Source organism: Acinonyx jubatus, chromosome A1 (assembly GCF_027475565.1).
Source record: "Acinonyx jubatus isolate Ajub_Pintada_27869175 chromosome A1, VMU_Ajub_asm_v1.0, whole genome shotgun sequence".
Taxonomy (NCBI): domain Eukaryota; kingdom Metazoa; phylum Chordata; class Mammalia; order Carnivora; family Felidae; genus Acinonyx; species Acinonyx jubatus.
This window is the reverse complement of record NC_069380.1, coordinates 21,011,150-21,033,570: the sequence shown is the minus strand read 5'-3', so window position 1 is coordinate 21,033,570 and position 22,421 is coordinate 21,011,150. Positions and strand designations below refer to the sequence as shown.

The 22,421-nt window shown below is 40.9% G+C and overlaps 1 non-coding gene across 1 annotated transcript; it reads left to right on the top strand.

The window, feature by feature from the left end:
* The first annotated feature begins 3,998 nt into the window (after positions 1 to 3,998).
* Positions 3,999 to 4,105, top strand: LOC113601196 (U6 spliceosomal RNA). Its single transcript, XR_003422350.1, has one exon. It is a non-coding gene; the product is annotated as a U6 spliceosomal RNA (small nuclear RNA).
* The last annotated feature ends 18,316 nt before the right edge of the window (positions 4,106 to 22,421 follow it).

The following is a 22,421-nucleotide window of genomic DNA, read 5'->3' as shown; positions in this document are numbered from 1 at the left end:
GCTTCCCTTTTTAAGCTCTAGTGAATAATCCAAGTGTTCTTAAGTTTCTGTTCTAAACATGTCCCTCCAGGGGCCTGCAGTGAAAATAAGGCGTTGTTTTACGTTGTTTGAACACTGCATGAACCCAGTCCCTGCTTTGATTTTGGAAGCTGACCATATTTGAGGCAGTTATCCTAGCCTACAGCTGTGCCACATTCTTCTCTTCTCCTCATTGCCTCCAGGGCCAGGACCCTCTGACTGCGTGGAGGTGGGGTAAGAAGTGCCACCTGCTGTAGGGAAAAGCGGAGGCTCCCTCACCCAGTGAAGCAGTAAGCCTCAACAAAAATGGCTGGATGAGAAATGCCCAACAGAATGCTGTGCAAATATTAGACACGTGGTCAGTCTTTGTTGAATGAGCAGATGAAGGCCGAAGAGGGTGGCAGTCATGCTATTCTCAGCTCGGCCTCCCTGGTGACAACTTTCAGCTCTAGTTACTCTCCTTGATGCTTCACCTGCTCTCTCCATCCCATTGCTGCTCTGCACTTTCTTCTCTAACTAGGGGAAAAGACAAGGGCTAGTCTGAGAGTCACATTATCAGTCAGGACAGGGCTGATGGCAGTTAAAGGTCATAGACTGAGGAGGCTTCAGAACCAACCGCAGACATAGACACCTGCCTCTGCTGTGCTGCCCTGATGCTTGGATAGATGGGATTGTCATAGGTGGTCAAAAGACATTCATGGAATACTGACTCTTCAGTGTCCAGGTTGGGTTTCTAATATTTTCTAAGTGAAGGGGTTGAAAATAGGCTGTGTTCATGCCACATATCTTTATTCCAGCATCCTTTGGATGAATTGCATGCTCTTGACTCTGGAAATGTGGAGTGTCCTCCTCTAACTTCTTAGCTTTACAGAACACGGTTTGTGTCTGTTACCATTGTCATTTCTGGCTTTCATATGGCCACAACTATCTGTTAAGTCAGTGGAAAACAGACTGTGGTTTACTTAGATATTTTCTTAAACTCCTCTGGGGCAGTGTCTACTCTGCAGGCAGTTTTTCCTTTCTCCACCTTTAGGATAATTCTGAGAATCCAAGGAAAAATTGGTATCTTTTGGACTTGCAGCCAAATATATTCGCTGGTGTGGCTAAATATTCAAACAGATTTAGAATGAATGACACTGAGTCTTTAGTCACAGGGTGAAGTTCACCACTTTGAAGTGTCTTCTTTCCTATTGTGTTTTTTTTTTCTTCTGAATAAAGTGGAATCCTATCAAATGTAGGCCTAGCTTAAACAGATAACATTTATGCTTAGGAAATTTTGTTTTCTGCTGCAACCAGTAAGTGTTTGCCTTGGGATACACAGAAGACGATAGAAAACCTGCTGTTCCCTTCGTTGTTTTAGTTCCCACGTGCTGCTCATGTTGTGAACTTTTCATTGTGCCGAATGTGATTCTAATATTGATTGTACAACAGATTGTGGTTACCACACAGTCTCTACAGGGAAGTTAGGTCCCTGGTCTCAACCAAAGCCATGGTTATCTGTTCTACTTTTGCAGGAAAATTTGGATGTATTGGACTGAACTGAGAGACTGTATATCTCTGACATAGGGATTTTTAAGGATAATTTTGATGATATGTAATTTTAGCCCTAAGTGCTGACTTTAGAATCTGTCACCTAAGATAATATACCACAGTAGTGTCTGATTTGTCTGTATGGTTCCTTTTGTGATAAATAATTCACATTCTGATAACATTCTGCATTATTTTTCTAATTTAAAATGATCTCTTGGCTTCTTAGGTAGTGAGGACATAGTTTGAGCTGGTATTTGTTGCCTTCTCCACATTTACTATATAGGGTCTTTGTAAGCTGCTGTTGATCTGGGACATTATGGAGGAAACTTAGAACCATACCTGGAGTGAAAATGTTGGACACACCCCAATTTGAGTTTTTGAGTTGGTTGATGGGTGCTGTGTGCCACAGGACACTAAGATTCATAAGAATAGGCTAAGATCTCTGAAGATAAACACCCAAACCACCAAAGCTCAATCCTACTGTTCTTGATAATGGCCTCCACTATTTATCGTGGATTGTAAATTGTTATAGTAATAGGAAATGTCTGCCCTGACTGGGACTGAGAAAGATGTTGAAACCTGAAGATGGGCTTTGTTTAAATGCAATGAAACTCACACAAATCCAGGCTTCCTTGTACGGGTTGAATCTCACTTAAGTGCAACATTCAGCAACAGTCCAGCTTGAGAAACCTTGAAGAATAATGTAAATATTTATTCTTAAGTTTTATTTTTATGGGATTTCAGAGAGGGATTTCACATAGTGAAAGCATACAGAAATCTTCCTAAAAATTCCCTTTACACTTCTTTCTTTTTTGCCAGCCTCCCACTCATGGCAAAAGTGAGAGTGAAAAGCTCCCTCTTGCTCTGCTTAGAGTGCACTTGTGGGTGGCTCTCCCATTCTGAGCCCTCACACATCACATACTGACTTTCTTTGGTATATGCAGTCTTCTGGAACATGTACCGTCTAGCGCTGGTGATTTTTGTTGTAAGCATAAGCTACTCTTGCCCTGGAATTCTGGTGACTAAAATCTTCATAGCAGTATGAAAGTTTTGCTTTTATTTACTCTTTAATCTTGGCATGGGACATATTGCTTGCTCTCACACTGATATAATATGTTCAGTCAAGTTGTCTAAGACCCTCACAACCAGGCCAATCTGCCTTCACTCTCACTAAGTCGGTAATAAGGGGAGGTATGTATGCAGGTACAGTTACAGTATGTATAACAAACAGCAGGCCCGAAGTAATACTCCTTACTTCCCCTCTTGGTCTCTCCTTTGTAATGGCTTGCTTCCAGAAGGCAATATAAATGTGATGGATTTAGAGGTAAATTGCTCTAACTGAATGATGGCGGTGGTGGTGGCTGTGGCTAGTTCATTTTTAGTCTGGGTGTGACTTTTATCTCAGACGATTCTTTGAGTTACTACCAGAGCAGGACATATGGCTGTGGTCTGGGGGGAGAGGGAAACAACTAAATCTTCTTGGTATATCTTTATTCTTTATACAACTTTGCTTTAAATTTATACAAGCATCTGTATTAGTTAGGTTCTCCAGAGAAACAGAATCAATGGAATGTGTATATGTTTCTCTCCTCTCTCTCTCTCAATCCCTGCTCTATCTATAAAGAGATTTGTTATAAGGAATTGGCTCATGCAGTTGGGAGGCTGACAAATTCCAAGATCTGTAGGGTGAGTTGGCAAATTGGAGACTCAGCAGATCCATTGGTGTAGTTCCATTCTGAAGGCTCAAGACTCAGTAAAAACTGATGTTTTAGTTCAGGTCTGAAGGCAGGAGAAAGACTGATGTCCTAGCTTGAATGCAGTCAGGCAGAAGAAATTCTCTCTTACTCAGTCCTTTTGTTCTATTCTGGCCTTCTACTGATTGAATGAGGCTCACCCACAGTAGCCAGGACTATCTGCTTTACCAGGTCTATCAATTGAAATGTTAATCTCTTCCAGAAACACCCGCATAGACACACCCAGAATAATATTTGAGTAACTATCTGGGCAGTCTGTGGCCTCATCAAGTTGACCCATAAATTTATCCATCACAGTACTCACGAAGAATGTAGGAACATATAATTTACCATTCAATTTCCATTTATATATATGGCTATTACTTGATGGACGTGATTATGCTTCTAGAATTCAGCGAAAGGAAAGGCATGAGAAAATTTTAATAAGATTATTTTTTTCCAGTGTTTTTCTCAAGAAGTTATATTAATCTGTAGATCATTTTCCTTCTACTTTATTTAACAACTTAGGGTATATACTTTATATTGCTGTCTTTGGCAGCAAGAAATGATAGAACATTCTCTGTTCTATAAAAAATGATTTTTTTTCCTAAAGAAGGTGTTCATATTCATATTCCATGAAATCGAAATGGTCTACCCACCTCAAAAGGAACAGTTAGAATTTTTGCCTGAATGATAGCTTAAAGAAATCCTGTGCTTGTGCTCACTTTGGCAGCACATGTACTAAAATGGTAATGATGAAGAGAAGACTAGTAGGACCCCTGAGCAGGGGTGACACGCAGATTTGTGAAGCATTCCATAGTTAAAAAAACAAAAAAGAAGAAGAAATCTTGTGGCTTTTTTCCCCCATTAGCTTCAGCTAACATGGATTGTCTCAGAGAAGCTTGCTTGAGCTGACTCACCTCAATATGATGCCTGTTGGGTTTTGGATTATTAACTTTTCTTCACCTGAGAATTTGACTGAGCAAGAATTCTGTGGGCAGATTACAGGTGATCCAATTGGTGGTTATTTGGGCCAAATCACAGGGAAATATCTGGTAGGTGGGATGGGCCTTCTGGGTAGGAGGCTCTTTCTCACAGAAGTGGCTTATATAAGAGGCATGGAGACTCAGCTTCTAATGGTTTTAATCCAATTAACTGGGAGGCAACATATGCTGTAATGGTGTTACTTCTGTGGGGAACTTTCTCAGAGATCTCTGGTCCAGTAACTGGCCCAAAAGGAAAGACTCAAGAGAAATACTGATTTTACCTGAAGTCTATGGACAATTTTAAGTTTTTAATTCCAGTTAGTTAACATACTGTGTTATATTAATTTCAGTTGTACAATATAGTAATTCAACAGTTTCATGCATCACCTGGTGCTCATCATGAGTGCACTCTCTAATTCCCATCACCTATGTAACCCATCCCTCCACCCACCTCCCTTCTGGTAACCATCAGTGTGCTTTCTATAAATAAAAGTCTGTTTCTTGCTTTGTCTCTCTCTTTCTCTCCTGTTTTTCCCTTTGCTTGTTTGTATTGTTTCTTAAATTCCACATATGAGTGAAATCATATGGTGTTTGTCTTTCTCTGACTGGCTTATTTCCCTTAGCATTATACTCTCTAGCTCCATCCATGTTGTCACAAAAAGGGCAAAATTTCATTCTTAAAAAATTTTTTTTAACATTTAAAATTTTAACATTTATTTTTTGTTGAGAAACAGAGAGACAGAGTGTGAGCAGGGGAGGGGCAGAGAGAGAGGGAGACATAGAATCTGAAGCAAGTTTCAGGCTCTGAGCTGTCAGCACAGAGCCTGACTTGGGGCTCAAACCCACAAACCCCCAGATTATGACCTGAGCCAAAGTTGGACGCTTAACTGACTGAGCCACGCAGGTGCTCCAAAATATCATTCTTTTTTTATAGCTGAATAATATTCCAGCGTGGTTGTGTGTGTGTGTGTGTGTGTGTGTTTATACACACATATACATCACATCTTTATCCATTCATCAATCAATGGGAACTCAGGCTGCTTGTGTATCTTGGCTATTGAAATTAATGCTGCTATAAACATAGAGTTGCATGTACCCCTTTAAATTAGTGTTCCTGTATTCTTTGGGTAAATACCTGGTAGTGCGAGTGCTGTATCATAATGTAGTTAGTCCTATGTTTAACTTTTTGAGGAACCTCCATACTGTTTTCCACAGTGGCTGCACCAGTTTGCATTCCCACCAATAGTGCACAAGTGTTTCTTCTTCTCTACATCCTTGTGAACACCTGTTGTTTCTTGTGTTGTTGATTTTAGCCACTCTGATAGGTGTGAGGTGATATCTCATATTGGTTTTGATTTGCATTTCCCTGATGATAAGTGATGATGAGCATCTTTTCATGTGTCTGTTGGCCATCTGTATATCTTCTTTGGAGAAATGTCTGTTCATGCCTTCTGCCCATTTTTCAGTTGGATTGTTTCTTTTTTGGATGTTCAGTTTTATAAGTTCTCTATATTTTGGATAGTCACCCTTTATCTGATAGGTCTTTTGCAGATATCTTCTCCCATTCAGTAGGTTGCCTTTTAGTTTTGTTGATTATTTCTTTGCTGTACAGAAGCTTTTTATTTTGATGTAGTCCCAGAAGTTAATTTTTGCTTTTGTTCCCCTTTCCTCAGGAGACATATCTAGAAAGAAATTGCGATGGCTGATGTCAAAGAAGTTACTGCCTGTGTTCTCGTCTAGGATTTTTATAGTTTCAGGTCTCACACTTAGGTCTTTCACCCATTTTGAATTTATTTTTGTGTATGGTGTAAAAAGTGGTTTCATTCTTCTGCATGTTGCTGTCCAGTTTCCCCAACATCATTTATTGAAGAGACTTTTTCCCATTCTTTCCTGCTTTGTTGAAGATTAATTAACCATATAAATGTGGGTTTATTTCTGGATTTTCTATTCTGTTCTATTGATCTATGTGTCTATTTTTGTGCCAGTACCATAATGTTTTGATTACTTACAGCTTTGTAATATAACCTGAAGACTGGAATTATGATGCCCCCAGCTTTGTTTTTTCTTTTACAAGATTGGTTTGACTCTTTGGGGTCTTTTGTAGTTCCATACGTATTTTAGGATTGCTTGTTCTAGTTGTGTGAAAAATGTTGTTGGTATTTTGATAGGGATTGCATTACACATGTGGATTGCTTTGGGTAATATAGCCATTTTAACAGTATGTGTGCTTCCAATCCATGAGCATGGAACGTCTTTCCATTTCTTTGTGTCATTTTCAGTTTCTTTCATCAGTGTCTTATAGTTTTCAGCCTTTCACCTCTTTGGTTAGGTGTATTCCTAGGATTCTTGTTATTTTGGGTGCAGTTGTAAGTGGGATTGTTTTCTTAATTTCTCTTTCTGCTGCTTCAGTGTATAGCAATGAAACAGATTTTTGTAGATTGATTTGGTATCCTGTGGCTTTACTGAATTCATTTATTAGTTCTAGCAGTTTTTGGTAGAGTCTTTAGGTTTTTCTACATATAGTATCATGTCATCTGTATAGAGTGAAAGTTTTACTTCTTCTTTACCAATTTGAATGCCTTTTATTTCTTTTTGTTGTCTGATTGCTGTGGCTAGGACATCCAGGACTATGTTGAATAAAAGTGGTGAGAGTGGGCATCCTTGTCTTGTTCCAGACCTTAAGGGAAAAGGTCTCAGGTTTTCCCCATTAAGGATGATGTTAGCTGTGGATTTTTCATAGATGGACTTTATTGTGTTGAGGTATGTTTCCTCTAAACCTACCTTGTTGAGGGTTTTTACAATCAATGGGTGCTGTACTTTGTCACATGCTATTTTTTTTTTTTTGCAACTATTGAAATGATAATCGGTTCTTGTCCTTTTTCTCATTGATGTGATGTGTATCACATTGATTGATTGATTTGATTTGTGAATGTTGAACCACACTTGCAACCCAGGAATAGATCCCACTTGATTGTGGTGAATACTCTTTTAATATATTGTTGAATTTGGTTTGCTAGTATTTTATTGAGGATTTTTGCATCTCTGTTCATCAGGAATATTGCTTGATAGTTCTCTGTTTTAGTGGAGTCTTTGTCTTATGGCCATTCTTATCATTGTTCCTTGTCGCTTCAAATCAGACTCCCTGCTTGGTCACCTGAACCTTCTTCCATCCTTGTCCTTCCCTCAAAGGTTCAAGACTGGTATGAGTGTGCCCTCCTTGTTCCAGAGCCTATTCTGGACTGTTCTTTATTCCCATCTCCCGTTCTTCACTCCCAAAGCATATCAAACTTGGCCTATGTCTTTCCTTTCCAGCCTTGTGTTTGCCCTTTTGCATTGATGAAATTTTCAGCTTCTTCAAATCCCTGAACTCTTCTCTAACTCTTCTCATTGCTAAGTTTGGGGAACAGACATCTCTTCCAATCCTACTTTGGGCTCTGGGGTCTCATCCTGTGTTAACCTATATAGGCTATGGTGGGAGAGGTAGAGGAGGAGTAATTTAACAAATACCCCATGAGATCCAATTTTAAAATCTTTCACTTATCGTAGCTAATTTGAGAAGTAGCAAGCTCATTTTATGGATTAAATTTATATATCAACTAAATACATAAAAATAAATACCTATATATAGAATTACTTCATTACCAAATTAATTTTCTTCCAGACTTCTGCTTGCTAAGATAAGAATTTTCCCCCTCTAGGACGTTAATAATAACTCACTAAGGAAAATGCAAAATCTGCCCCTCATAAAAAAGCCTTTAACATGGATGGGATGGAGGGCCACGCCAAAAGGGAAAAAATAGGAAATTTGAGAAGTAAGGGAAATATATTTCAGAATTAATACTTTTCAGATTATATATCTATGTAGTAAGCTTTCAGTGTTTTATGGGGCAAACAGAAGTTCAATGACAATGTTAGTTAGGTAGTTAAAACATACAGGAGGCCAAGCCTAGTTGTTAGTATTACTAACAACTAGGTATTACTGAAGGGTCACCTTGCTCAGGGAACTCAAGCAAGAAGTCTGTTTTTAAAACTTTTCTAAATGATAAAACATTATTAGAATTGAGTGAAATTTTTCTACTACAAGTAAACTCTTCATCAAAAGGAATTAAGAATCACTTATCCTTATATAATTGGACTAGGTTTTTTTTGTTTTTTTTTTTTTTTTTTTTTTTTGTGAACAATAAAAAATGGTTACTGCCTGCATTGTTTTCACCCTGGGGCTTATTGGTCATAAAGCACTCTAAAAACAAATTAATTTGTAGAGCTTATTTTGACAAGAAGTAAATACAAAGGTAAAGCAAAGTTTGTATAGTGCTATTATCATGGCCTCTTGGGTGTAATTTATGTATAAAGAAAATAAAAGGGCAAACATAACTTTCAATCTGATTGCCTGTAAAGAACTTAATTGAAAACAGTTTTCTTCTTTTAAAAAGTGATTTATTTTAAATGTGCTTTTAAGAACAAAGGTCTTATTGATAACCATTTTAAGTGTATTATCTCAATGTGGGATTTAAGTAAAAGGTCAAATCTTGTAGAGGTATTTTTGGTATGACTCAGTTCTGGTCACAAACTTTATCAAGAAAATGAAATTAGTTAACATTTTCAAGTCTGAGCACTTGTCTACAGAGGCAGCAAATGTGCCTACATAGGCACCACTGCCCGCCCCCCCCCCGCCCCGCCCCCATTACCACCACCACAAATACAGACTTCAAGGAGAGAACTTTGGTTAAGAAACATGGAAAACAAAAAAAATCAAAATGCTACTTTGTCAATGTTCTTTAGGTAAGATAGTATTATATGATGGGAAAGCACTGGATTATGTTTCACTAGAAGAATAAACTTAATTCATATATGTGATTTTTGCAGTGTGGTCGGATGAATCAGATCTTTTTTGCTTGAAAAAAAATTTTTTTTGCTTGAAAAAAAATTTTGAATAAATTTGCATTTATTCAACATATTCAATTAAAAGGCCCACATTTTATTTCAGCAAAGCTAATGTGGAATTTTTTTTTTTTTTGGTTTATTTATTTTGAGAGACAGAACATGAGTGGAGGGGGTGCAGAGAGAGAGGGAGACACAGAATCTGAAGCAGGGTCTCCAACTCTGAGCTATTAGCACAGAACCCAATGCAGGGCTTGAACCCACAAACCAGTGAGATCATGACCTGAGCTGAAGTCAGATCATTAACCAACTGAGCCACCCAGGTGCCCTGCTAATGTAGAATTTTTAATTTAACATTTAACTCCTGTCTGGTAGTTAATATTTCACCCCTAGGACGTTCAGCCTCCATCTCTGGAACATCTGTGACTTGCCTTTTTCCTGGATATAGTGTGACTCGTAGAAGTAGTTTATTGGCCAAATGAGAGGCACACGCCCTGTTGGTCATAGCAGGGCAGGCTCCGTTTGCTGATGGGCTGTGGGACTCAGCACTCAACAGTATTTAGTCATTCAGCTCCTTTCCCAAGGAATAAGCCCCAAATATTCTAGTAATTAACCTTTGCTAGTCTGGAGGTTCAGCAGGGGCAGGGAAGGAAGGACCTTCTTTTCACTTTCCTTCTCAGTCCTGCAGCTCTCCCCAGCTTCATAAATGATACTTCAAGTGTGTACTAAGGAAAGTGCACGTGGGACTCAGGTCCCTAGAAAGCACTACTTGATAAAAGCTCAGAGCAACCTAAAATATTAAACAACCAGAGTCTCTTATTCCCTAACTTTTTCCTGATGGGAACGTTTTTACCATTGGACTTCACTGTCTTTATCCCATTTCCTGACCTTGAAGTGGCTGAAAGGAAGTGCTTTCCTTTAGGAGTCTGAGGGGACCAACGGATGCTAAAGCAGCCTGATGGCCAGTGGGGCCAGGAGGTTGGGCAGCAGCTAAGACCTCCAGGCCTTTGCGTTTCTGATAACTTCTGCCTTAGATGTGAGAGATACTTCCAGGCTTTTCCTGAATTTCCATTGTATGCTTTGGCAAACAAATGCCAATCTTGACTCTTTTCCATTTAAAATAGTTCTTCCACTTTCCGTGTGGATTAGCGTCAGAAATACTGTTTTATGTTGTCCTAGACTCTGCTTCCAGCTTGCTCATTCTCCATTATCCCTTCTTCCTTGCTAGCAGAACTCTGGTTTTCTTCATATATTGGCAGCAACATGCCTAGCCCTAAGCAGTTGCATCCTGACTGGTCTAGGCTAATTCCAGTCTAGGACACTGGAATATTTTCCCCAGTGTCTCTTGCAGCTAGAAGTGGTGAAGTAACCTAGTTCTGACCAGTAAGACTTAAGCAACACAAGTCCACCGGGAGGAGGGAAGTGGGGAGGGTCAAGAGAAGGAAGATTTCTAGGAAAGTTTCTGTGCTCCTGTTAAAAGGGTACAGAAACTGCTGGGTTTTTTGTCCCTTCATCTTGGCTTGAATGTAAATGTATTGCCTTGAGTTGGGGCAGCCATTTTGTGACCATGAAGTACAGGCCTGACTGTTCACTATGTGAGAAAAATATACCCCCACTCACATAAGTTACCCTCACTGGAAGATTTCATTACTTGACACAGAATTTCTTTTCTTTTTTTAAGTATACTTTTATTATTTTTTTTTAATTTTTAAAAAAATGTTTATCTTTTAGAAAGAGAGAGCACAAGCCAGAGAGGGGCAGAGAGAGAGGAAGGCAGAGGATCTGAAGTGGGCTCCATGTTGACAACAGAGAGCCCACAGAGAGCCTGTTTTGGGGCTTGAACCCTCAAACCGCGAGCTCATGACCTGAGCTGAAGTCCGACACTTCATCGACTGAGCCACCCAGGCGATCCTCAGCCCAGAATTTCTAATTGATACACACAAAAATTCTAAGATGTGCAAAGAATGTATAGTTTCTTTATATATTTTGTAACTGATTTTACCTTCTTTCTGAGCTTTCAAGGTCAGAAATGATGGTGGAGAAGGTGGTAGTAGACACTGACATCAATTAGCGGTAATTTATTTTGGGTAAGTGACCCAGCTGTTTAATTTTCCTTCCACTTCCCCGTACCTCTCCAAGATGACATTGGGAGAAAATGGGTACAGGTTCTTAAGCAGTGGGAGGCTCAGCTGGCTTCCGATGGCTTATCAGAATTGCTAAATTTGGGGGAATTTTGTACAACTCAGTTTTTATACACCATCTTTATTAACAATTAAGTTCTATCAACTTACAATTAAAGAAGTAATATTAAAAAGAAAGTAAGATTCAAAACTCATCATTTCCTGGGGCGCCTGGGTGGCGCAGTTGGTTAAGCGTCCGACTTCAGCCAGGTCACGATCTCGCGGTCCGTGAGTTCGAGCCCCGCGTCAGGCTCTGGGCTGATGGCTCAGAGCCTGGAGCCTGTTTCCGATTCTGTGTCTCCCTCTCTCTCTGCCCCTCCCCCGTTCATGCTCTGTCTCTCTCTGTCCCAAAAATAAATAAACGTTGAAAAAAAACCCAAAAACCTCATCATTTCCTAACTACTGAATGCCATTATCCGTACAACTGAAGTTATTTACTTTATCTGTAAGTGGAGATATCTCATCTCTTCCCAACTCCAAGTTCAATGGTGTAATGTTAGTAGCTTCAAGTCTGCCTTGGTGGGAGTATTCACACCATAAAAATCTCCACGTGATAGAAACTAGGGCTTTTCCTCTCTGGAGAGTCCATTGTTGAAACATTTACTGGAGCACTGCTGGTCTTAAGTGACTTTAAGTTCTGAGCAGAGAGGAGGCTTCAATTCCACACATGTAGGCCCTTGTGCTCTCCTCTGTTCTCCACACCAGTGTCACTTATCTGCAGGTCACTAACAGTCCTCTGGTATCTACTTCCTGTGAACTTGGGTCTCTCTCATTCTCGGTTCTTCTGCTTGGTCTTCCCTAGATAACTTGACTCACCTCATCTCTGGCTGGTGCAGACATGCTCCTGAAGCCTGCTGGGATTCTCATTTATTCTTAGATGGGGTGGTTTTCTCCATGGTCCTTGGCTACAGGGTCTCTTCACTGCTGCTTGGCAACTTCCTTGGAAATTCACCAGGAATCCTTCCACGGGGGCACATGGGAATTTCTGGATTCCTTCCTTGCCGCATGCAAGCTGAGGAAGACTTAGGGGTGTTACCTCAAACTTTCTTTCTTCTAATCACACCATTTTTCCTCTCATGAGACTCGTCCATATTAGTGTGGAAGTCATTCTGGGATGCAGTTTCCTCCTGGAGTTCCAATAGGAAGTGGGGACAGAAACCCCTCTACTTTTACCTCAGCCTTTACCTAATAATATCTCATGTTGAGATTTAGGCCTAAGGCAAAGAAACCATGCCATGCTTGTCTCCCTGCTTATATCTCTTATTTAAGGTCACCATTCACTGCAAGGTTTTAATTTCTCCTTCTGGTTGGTAGGAAATATTTCTAAATCCTGTCCTCCTTCCTGAGGAAGGAGTTGTTTTTTCCCTTTCTCTGAGGCCATAATGGCGGAAAGCCTGCAAAAAACCTTAATAGAAGAGAATGAATTAAAAATACATCTGTAGCTGTAAAAAACTATCCCCATCGTGCTTATTCATATGAGTCATCCTGCCCAGCCTTTCACTTCTCAGAACTCCATTAATTACTCCAAGGTTCCAAAAATCTGAGAGTAAGGACTGAGGTGAAGAATAACAGACAGACATTTATCACTGAAAAAGAATGAGTAGTTGCATTACCCTTGATATAATTAACACTTAAAAAGAGATCTTTTGCAATTAGTAAAATCTTTGAATCCTTTTGGATACTAGAAATAAAATTGGGGGTTAAAAAGAACAAAATGGCCTTGAAGAGATTCAAATATACTGTTGCAGAGACAAGTTTAGGAGCTAGGCAAAGTATATTGCCAATGCTTTGCTATCTCCCCTTGTAACAGCTCTCCCAGTGCCCCTGACACCTTTGTGCCTTCAACAGAGTCCCAGCCATTTGTCAATCAGTCCCTCCCATTATTGTTAATGGATTAAGATGTCACCACGTCCTTTGTTGCATTTAAGACCTTAAAAATATGCTTTTATTCTTTCTAATTATCAATAACAATTCATGTTCATTTTAGAAAATATAGATAAACATAATAAAAGTCACTTACAACTATTGCCTAGAGACAACCATCATTGTGAGCAAATACCATGAAATACATCCTTTGTTCACCATTCTTCTACAAATGACTTTAATGGCTGAAGATCATAGGTCACATTCACTTTTATCAGTTATAAATAACAACATATTTATGGGTTAACAATCATTTCAAAACCATTTACTGACATTCAGAACCTGCTGACAAGATGAGGAAGATACTTTTGTCTGGGAGGTCATCCTGGCGCATCTGAAATCACTCCAGGCCTTTGTTGTTTTGCTTCTCAAACTCAGAAATCTTTGCCTCCTCTTTTACTTCAGTCAAAATCCTCCCTGTGTTTTAGGGTCCATTGGACCCTAAAATTCCTTCAAATTTCCTGGTATTATTGCTCTTCCTTCTCCCTGAAGCCCTTATTATGTGTTTGCTCACACAACACTCATTTGCACATTTTCTCAAATTGTTGCCAGACTCTCTGGGTCGTAGAAATGTTTAGGGCAGGGGCGCCTGGGTGGCTCAGTCAGTTGGGCATCCGACTTCGGTTCAGATCATGATCTCGCGGTTCGTGAGTTCGAGCCCCGCGTCGGGCTCTGTGCTGACAGCTCAGAGCCTGTAGCCTGTTTCAGATTCTGTGTCTTCCTCTCTCTCTGACCTTTCCCCATTCATGCTCTATCTCTCTCTGTCTCGAAAATGAATAAACGTTAAAAAAAAAAAAAAAAAAAAGAAATGTTTAGGGCAGAAAGGGCTTTCATGATCACCCAGTCTATTTGAACAGTGAGGCCCAGAGATCTTGTTATTACAAAGATTCAATGGCTGGGATTAAATCTGCATTCTCCTGACTTCCAATCCAGCTTTTCGCTATTTCAAATTCTACCTCTTCATTTGTGAACCTAGCTAATAAGCTTTAAATACAAGGAGCCATTAGTATATTTTCCCTTTTTTAGGATGAGGAAACTGAGGCTATAGCTGAGTAATTCAACACAAGGTCAATTGTAATTGTAATTACAAACTGGTTTCTACCAACTTGTTTTCAAACAGTGCACTCAGGCCACTGACTCCAGTATTCCTGCTTTTAACTCACACGAGACCAATTTATGGCGATGCCATAATTTCAGAGAAGAGAGTTAGATGAGGACTGCAGACTGGGTTTGATGCACTGGAAAATGTTGACTTTTTCCATGGGGAACTTTGATATGGGAGTAGGATTGGGAGCAAAATTATGACTTGGTTGTGAATGAAGGGCAGCCACAGGGTGGTTTGAGGATGAGGTGGAACTGAGGAGAGGCTTGCTTTATTGATGGCTTGTTTGGATGGGGAAGACTCAAGAAGTGATGAAACATCTTAGAAAGGCAAAGCAAGGATGGGACCAAAATGCAAGTGAAGTGACTGGTTCTGGGAAGGAGTAGGATACTTTTGTTTTTGGACAAGAAGGAAATGGAGAAGATGGGTGAAAATAAAACATGAAAGGTGGAAGGGATGGAAGTTGTGGATGACTGTTTTTGTTTTGTTTTATGTTTCTGGAAGTTAGGCAACAATGTTGTCTTAGGATAAAGGGGCTAGGATTGGGGTAGGGGACTTGAAGAACATGGAACAGCTTTAGAAGTGCTGCTAAAGGGAAACACAGTAGAGGAGTATTTAGAGAAGAGCAGAGATTGGAGCTCCTAAATTTGTAACTAAGGTTATCAACATAGTTTTGTGATTCTCTCCAAGAGTCCCAGAACTCTCAGAATTGGGGAAATCAGAGAGTTTCTGGGGATTATCAGGAGAGGGGATGGAAGAATAGGACAGCAGAACAAGAGAATGGAGATGTTGATGAGAACACCGTTGAAGTGATTGACTGGGAATCATTGTCTGTGTTATTGATGGGTTCAGAACTCATTACAGATCTATCTCATATTTGTTTACATTTTTGTCATGCCCAGTGACAGAGGACACATAGGTGTACTTACGTGTTCACCTCAGACTGCAAAAGTCCACTTTATCCACTCTCCAACCCTCCCTGCAAATCTTGGTTCTGGAGAAGAGGGAAGGGAGGTCCCCAGTGAAGGCTACATTTTACTTTCCCTCTCATTCAGTGGTAGTGGGTGGATATCGATGGAAGGGTAAAGGGAAGATTTTTGTCAGCCACCTATGGAACCCCTAGAGTGCTGAGTCACTCTCTTCAGGATGGAAAGAGACAGCATGTCTTTCAGCTGATGCTAGCAGTGACATCATTGTTAGAGTGTGCTTCTGTTAGATCAAGAGGCCCAAGGAGCTCAAGGGAAAGCACAGGGCCTCATTTTTATGAGGCTAACTGGGAATAGCCATGGTTCTTATCAATTGCCACCTGCCATCAGCTGTTTTCTCTCCACCTGGTTCCAAGCAATCTAACACACTTATTAAAAGTTCAAACCGGCACTTACATCACCATCATAGCATTGCTTACAATTCTAGGCCTAAAGGGTTTTACTAATTTAATCAGTAGTCTGGTGATCAAAGGGAGAGGGTTCATTACATGGGCATTGAGCCAAAGAAACAGTCTCAGGAGGGATTTTCCTGGCACTTCCTCTGGCCACAGGTATGGAAGGAAGAAGTGTCAGGAAGGGTTGATAAGCTGGGAGTAAAGGCGGCAGTTGACGGGTTAGACGTTTGATGAGGTGGAAGAAGAGGTTTAACGGGAGAGGTAGCAATGTAAGAATGTATAGTCAGAGAGCAGGATTTTCAGGTTTATATTTTAGGTGCATTCTGAGCCAGTGTTGCAAAGAGAGGAGAACATGAACTTGGGAGTCTGACCAGCATGGTTTAGAATCCTAGCCCTTGCTATCTCTAAATAGCATCCCTATAGGTCTGTTGTGAAGGTTACAGATAACGAGGCAAAGGTACAGATATGGTGCCTGGCACCCCGTGAATACTGAGGAAATCAGATTGGCCAGGTCATCAACATGAACACTGAAGTTAGCCAGATGTTGGCAGGACTCTAAGAGAGAGAAAGACTTAGAGCCAGATGCCAAAGCCTTCAGGCAGCCCCAGGGAGGCTATGGAAGAGGATGGTATCACAGAATAGCACATGCTTCAAAGGAAGAGGCTTTTCAGGAAAGATAGAACAGCACTGGTTTGGAATAGACCGTGAAGAGTGTGGGGGATGGCCTTTTCGTGGCCTTTTCATAGCATGAGTCTGGAGGAATGTGCTATCTCCTCCAAGTCACTCAAAGGCGTTTTCTACTACCGAATCCCAGGGCCGATCCAGATTCATCCTGCCTCCCAATTTTTCTTCTTCTCCTTCTTCTTCCTCTTCCTGCTTTTCTTCCCCCTCCCTCATGAATGATGACATGGTGGTCATTGCTCCTTTCTCTGGGACCTCCTTCCTTGCTGCTCTTCCCCAGGAGCAATCTACCCAAGACCATTATGGATTGAGGTAATTGATTCACCTGCTTGGTATAGAAGAAGGGTCAAAGGCTGTGACTTGATCCAGCTTTCTCATTACCTCCTTCCCCACAGGTACTTTCTTTGGGAGAAACACTATTCCTTTTGGCTAGAGCAGGTGTCCTTCACTTTTGCCCCCTTTCTTGCTCCCACTTACTCCTTTCTGTTTCTTCTTCAGCCCCTCTTTCAAGCTCCCCGTCCTTGTGATCTGCACCTTGCAGTAGGCAGTGCTGCTCCCATCCTCTGGAGGGGGAGATTCCACCCCTCACCCTTTTTTTGTGTCTTCTGCACTTCAGCTCATCAGGCTTGTTGCAGCTAATGTAATGCCCTTGCTGGGGGGTCAGGAAAGACTCAGGCCTTGTTGCATGCAGGAGGCTTGCCGGTTTCTAGAAATGGGAACTCATCAATCCCTTCTCCGATGGGGCCTGAGGCCTGGGTGTACTTAGATGAGGACCACTCTGACGGGCCCTAAGAGCAGCTATCAGGCTCTCCCTGAAAGTGTGAGCGGGTCCTGTCTTGGCAGAGGCATAGACATCACTGTTTTGTTTGTTATCCCTAGGATCATTCTGTAAGAGAAGTACCTGTATGCTCTGTGTGTGTGTGCATGTGAAATTCTTAGAGCTGCCCTGTTTATTGAGAAATAAAACTGAAAACCACCGCAAGCTCAGATTTATATGCCAAAATCACATCCATTCTGAGAGAGCCTTAGGTTCAGCCACAGTTTTTTTTTTGTAGGCAGGCACTGATACACTTTACTTTTCCTTTACTGAAGTGAAAAGGCACAGGCAGATTAAGAATTTACGGTAAAACAAACTATTGGAAGCATTACACTCACTAGAATTTCACACATTTAATTTTGTTATTTTTACTTTCTTACATCAGGCCTTTTAAATCCTGGAAGGAGAGCAGACATTTGGGACTTTTTTTTTTTTTTTTCCTTCCTTCTGTTCTGTTTGAAAATAAGTTCCTTTAGTGTGACAGTTCAGACAAGCTGTTTGGACTGCCACTGTGGAGTGCCCCAGAGGGGGGCAGGGAGTAGGCCTCTTGATTTTGTGTTTAAGGTGTTGACTTGTGTCCGGAATGCCACTTGGTCATCTCCAGTGGAATACAGTGAGAAGGCACAATTGGAATCTGAGCCACAAGGAATAGCCAGAGTCCTCCAGGCAGAAGTCATATTTTTAGATTTGTTTACTTATTTAAACTAGGTTCCAGAGGCCGGGCTCTTATAGTCACTCCTATCATTTGAGTGACACTTGAGGACATACCTGGATGCACAGGTGTGGCTGGTGGCTCCAGCAGGCTGGCCTGTCAGAGTTACTTAGGTCGGCGTTGGGCTTCTAAGTGGAAAAATTTGCTGTATCTCAGATGGGCAGGCAGATGCTTCAATTCACTACTGTATGTTTTTGCTGGAATAATAATACCCCATGTCACATATGAGGTTTGCCTGCATAGAGCAGTGGTCAGAGTGGGAGCCTGTGGGGTTGGTCTGCCTGGGTTTGGACACTAGTTTTATTCCGTATTAGACAAATCACTTAGCCCTTTGGTGCCTCTGTTTTTCCATGTATAAAAGGGATTATGGCACCCACTTGTTAGCATTGTTTTAACGATGAAATGAGGTAATACCTAAGAAGTGCTGAGGGTGGTGGCTGAGACATGGAAGAAGCTCAGTAAAGCTGCTGTTATCATGACATCTAAAAGCACTTGAGAGTCAATGCTCGGACTAAAGTTCTCGATCCTGTGTTAGGCAAAATGGTGGGACAGGCTAAGTATGAGGTCTTTTGTCGCTCTCTTCTCTGCATCTCCCCCCGTGCCCTGTCTCCAACTTGGGGTATTGACCCTCTTCTTCACTCAATAACTCTCCGTGGCTCTCCTGAGAAGCCAGCCACCCTGAGCTGTAAATTTCCCAGGATTATCAAGTGACACCTAAAATGCATCTTATTAAAGTTATTCAGCTCACATTCTGCCAGACAGATTTTTGGTTTATAAACTCCTCAGGCATTTGTATATCTTATATACACGTTTGTGTCAGTTGCTTTAGCTATTCAGATTGCTTTCTTCTGAGTGCCTAGAAGAGATCTGATTCTGAAGGTCTGGGGGTTTTGTTTGTTGAGCAAAGGGGAGGCACGAAGGTGCATTTTGGAATGTGGTTCTCTGGAGGAGGGTTGGTTTGGGTAGGGTGCTGTAGTGGGGGCTATGGCTTATAGGCAGCATGTGGGCCTTGAGTATCTGAGGGCCAGAGAGGAGAAAAGGGGAAACAGGTTAGGGTTCAGAAGAGAGGTGAAAGCCTGCCAGAAATAGCAGAAGGCAGAGTGACTATCTCTGGACAGGCCTGGGTCAGACCTCAGCTCCTAATAGCTCTACAGGCAAGTTATTTCATTCCCCAATGATGGGGGTTTTTCTGTTCTGGGCTCTAATCAAATGTCCGATGCTATGCCTTAATTTCAGTAGTTTAATATTTTACGTATTTCCAAAGAAGAGTAGGAATTTGGAAAGTGAATCCCTTTTCTTTTTTAGTGTTTTATGCATTTCTCCTTTCTGGTGTTAAAGGTGGATAGATCAGTTTATTATTTTGCTAGGGCTGCTATAATGAAGTGTCACAAACTGGGTGGCTTAGAGTGACAGAAATTTATTGTCTTACGATTCTGGTGGCCAGAAGTCTGAGGTCAAGATGTCAGTAGTGTTCCTTCTGCAGGCTGTGAGGGAGAAATTTGTTCCATGCTTCTCTCTCTTAGTTCTGGTGGTTTCCTTCTTCCTCCATGTTTTCACATTTGTCTTCCCTCTATGCCTGTCTCCCTGTCCAAATTGCCCCTTTTTATATGGACACCAGTCACATGGATTAGAGGCCCATCTACTACAGTATGACCTCATCTTAAGTAACTGATTGCATCTGCAGTGACCCTATTTCCAAATAGGGGTCTGACATACTGGGGGGTCAGGACTTCAACATATGGATTTTTTGGGGGGATACCATTCAACCGATACCACTCAACCCCTAACAGGAGGCTTGAAAGTAGTCTTTGTGCATCTGGGCTCATATGACGAGGACCAATTTTCTATAAATTCTGTTCTCTTGTTGGAGGTGATAGACTGTGATACCTTCCCTCTGAGGTGTCTGCATATTATATTTCATCTGCATTATGACAATTCTTTGTTGCTGAGGCATTATCGGATGAAGATTTTAAGAATTTTTTTCCTGTGGGTCACTCCTCTTGGGGTAGTTGTATAACTTAAAACAGAAAATTACTTTCTTAACTAATTGATAAATATAATTTAATATTGCTAAACGTCAGATGATAGCATAAATTTTGGGATGTCTTCACGAGAGTGTCCATTACATGGGCAAGTGTAGACTATATTGGGTAAGTCTAACACTATCTCCTGGTCCTCTGGAAGCAGCTGTTTCTTTCCCATACATTTGACCTGGTGTTCCTGGGCTCATTTGTATACATAATTGTACATTTGAAATTTTGGCATTAAGCAGACTGTAGGGGAAGGAAGGGCTTTTCATCTTACCCATTGGTTTCTATTTGTCTAAGCCTCTGGACTGCTCTCAAGAAGAGGGCATCTTATTGGGCTAAATGTAGGGTCTGCTCACCAGACTTTGGATTTGAAGAAGATAGTTGGTACCCACAAGAAAACAAAAGAAGCCAAACAAAACCTAGAGCCCCTAGAAAATAATAGTAAGTTTAAGGAAGCATGCTGCAGAAAAGAACATGGAAGAACCATTTGGAAATATATCTAATTTAATCTTATTATGAACTTCTTACCACTAAGAAATTCCTTCAAGTGAGTGAAACACAGCAAATTTTATTTATTTATCTATAAAAAATTTTTAATGGTTATATATTTTTGAGAGAGAGAGAGAGAGAGAGAGACAGAGCATGAGCATGAGCATGAGCAAGGGAGGGGCAGAGAGAGAGGAAGACACAGAATCTAAAGCAGGCTCCAGGCTCTGTGCTGTCAGTATAGAGCCTGATGCGGGGTCCAAACTCACAAACCACGAGATCTTGACCTGAGCTGAAGTCAGACACTTAACTGACTGAGCCACTCAGGCGCCCCGAAACACAGCAAATTTTAAAGAGCTTTTTAAGCTTCTTTGACTGAAGAATTATATTGGGGATTTATTCAGGGGAGATTACTGAACAAGTTAATATGGATTAACTGGAACATTAAATGAATATTCTTCATTTCAGTGCTCTTTATAATAACCAAAACCCAGAAATCAATAAAAGGCAATCGGTTAAATAAATTATTTGATGGCTTGTCCCTTTACTGGAAAGTTATATAGTTATTAAAATGATGATGTGGAGTCTTTAACATTGACATACATTTATAATTAATTGCTAAGGTTACATAATTGTATATATAGATGAAATATTTTTATGGGAAAAGTTGTTTTCATAAGCCTAGGAAAAAGGCATAGAGGGATATATGGCAAAATATTGATAGTGATTATCCCAGGAGATTGGGTTTTTAATTATTTTCTTTTTAATTTTAGAGAGAGTGAGAGAGAGAGCACTTGTGCACATGAGTGGGAGAGGGAAGAGGGAGAGAGAAAATTCAAAGCAGGCTCCATGCTTAGCATGGAGCCCGACACAGGGCTTGATCCCACAACCCTGGGATCATGACCTGAGCTGAAATCAAGAGCTGGACACCCAACCGACTGAGCCACCCAGGCACCCCTTTAATTGTCTTCTGTTATATATTTTTCAATGTTTTCAGGATTTTTTGCAATAAGTGTGCATTATTTTTATAATAAAAATGACAAGTCCGTATAAAAAACTACCATTGGAGGTTCTGGATGGCTACTTGACATTTTTTTCCCCAACTCTGTAGCTCTTGAACAACTGGCCTCATTTAGATTCTGACATAATAAACGCTTTAGATCACGAGGTTTACATTTAAAAAAGCTCAAGGACTCCCTATTGCTGCCAAAACAGTGTAAAGCCCATCTGCCTGGTGAGTGCTGATCTTCTCTAGATTGCTGATCTTGATTAACCTCCTGGGTCTGATTGAGCCCATCTGGATTAAGTCCAGAAAAGTTTCTACCAAGTTTTCAAAAAAGATGTGACTATCTGCTTGCGAGGTTTTTGAAGACTATGGATCAGCCCAGAGCACTAGCACATCAGGCCCTGCAGGAGGACGCTATTCCAATTGTCTGCTCTTTAACACCTTCATCAAAGGTTGGCTGAGAAAGGTGGTATTTATGGTAGAATTCATCTTTTCTTCTCGATGCTACAAGTTCTAATGCTTGAATCAAGCCAAACCAACAAAATTCCCATTCATGGAATGTATTTTCTTTTTCTTTTTCTTTTTTTTTTTAACGTTTATTTTTGAGACAGAGAGAGACAGAGCATGAACAGGGGAGGGGCAGAGAGAGAGGGAGACACAGAATCTGAAACAGGCTCCAGGTTCCGAGCTGTCAGCACAGAGCCCAACGCAGGGCTCGAACTCACGGACCGTGAGATCATGACCTGAGCCGAAGTCGGACGCTCAACCGACCAAGCCACCCAGGCGCCCCATGGAATGTATTTTCTAAGCTGCTCATGAAATTATATTCATTGGTTGCATTTTAATATTATCCAAGAAAAACGGGACGCTTATTAAAAGTCCACAATGCTGTTGTCTCACAGCATTCCCAGCATTTCCCCAGGCCTTAGGGAATAACAGGAAGAAGACCAAAAGT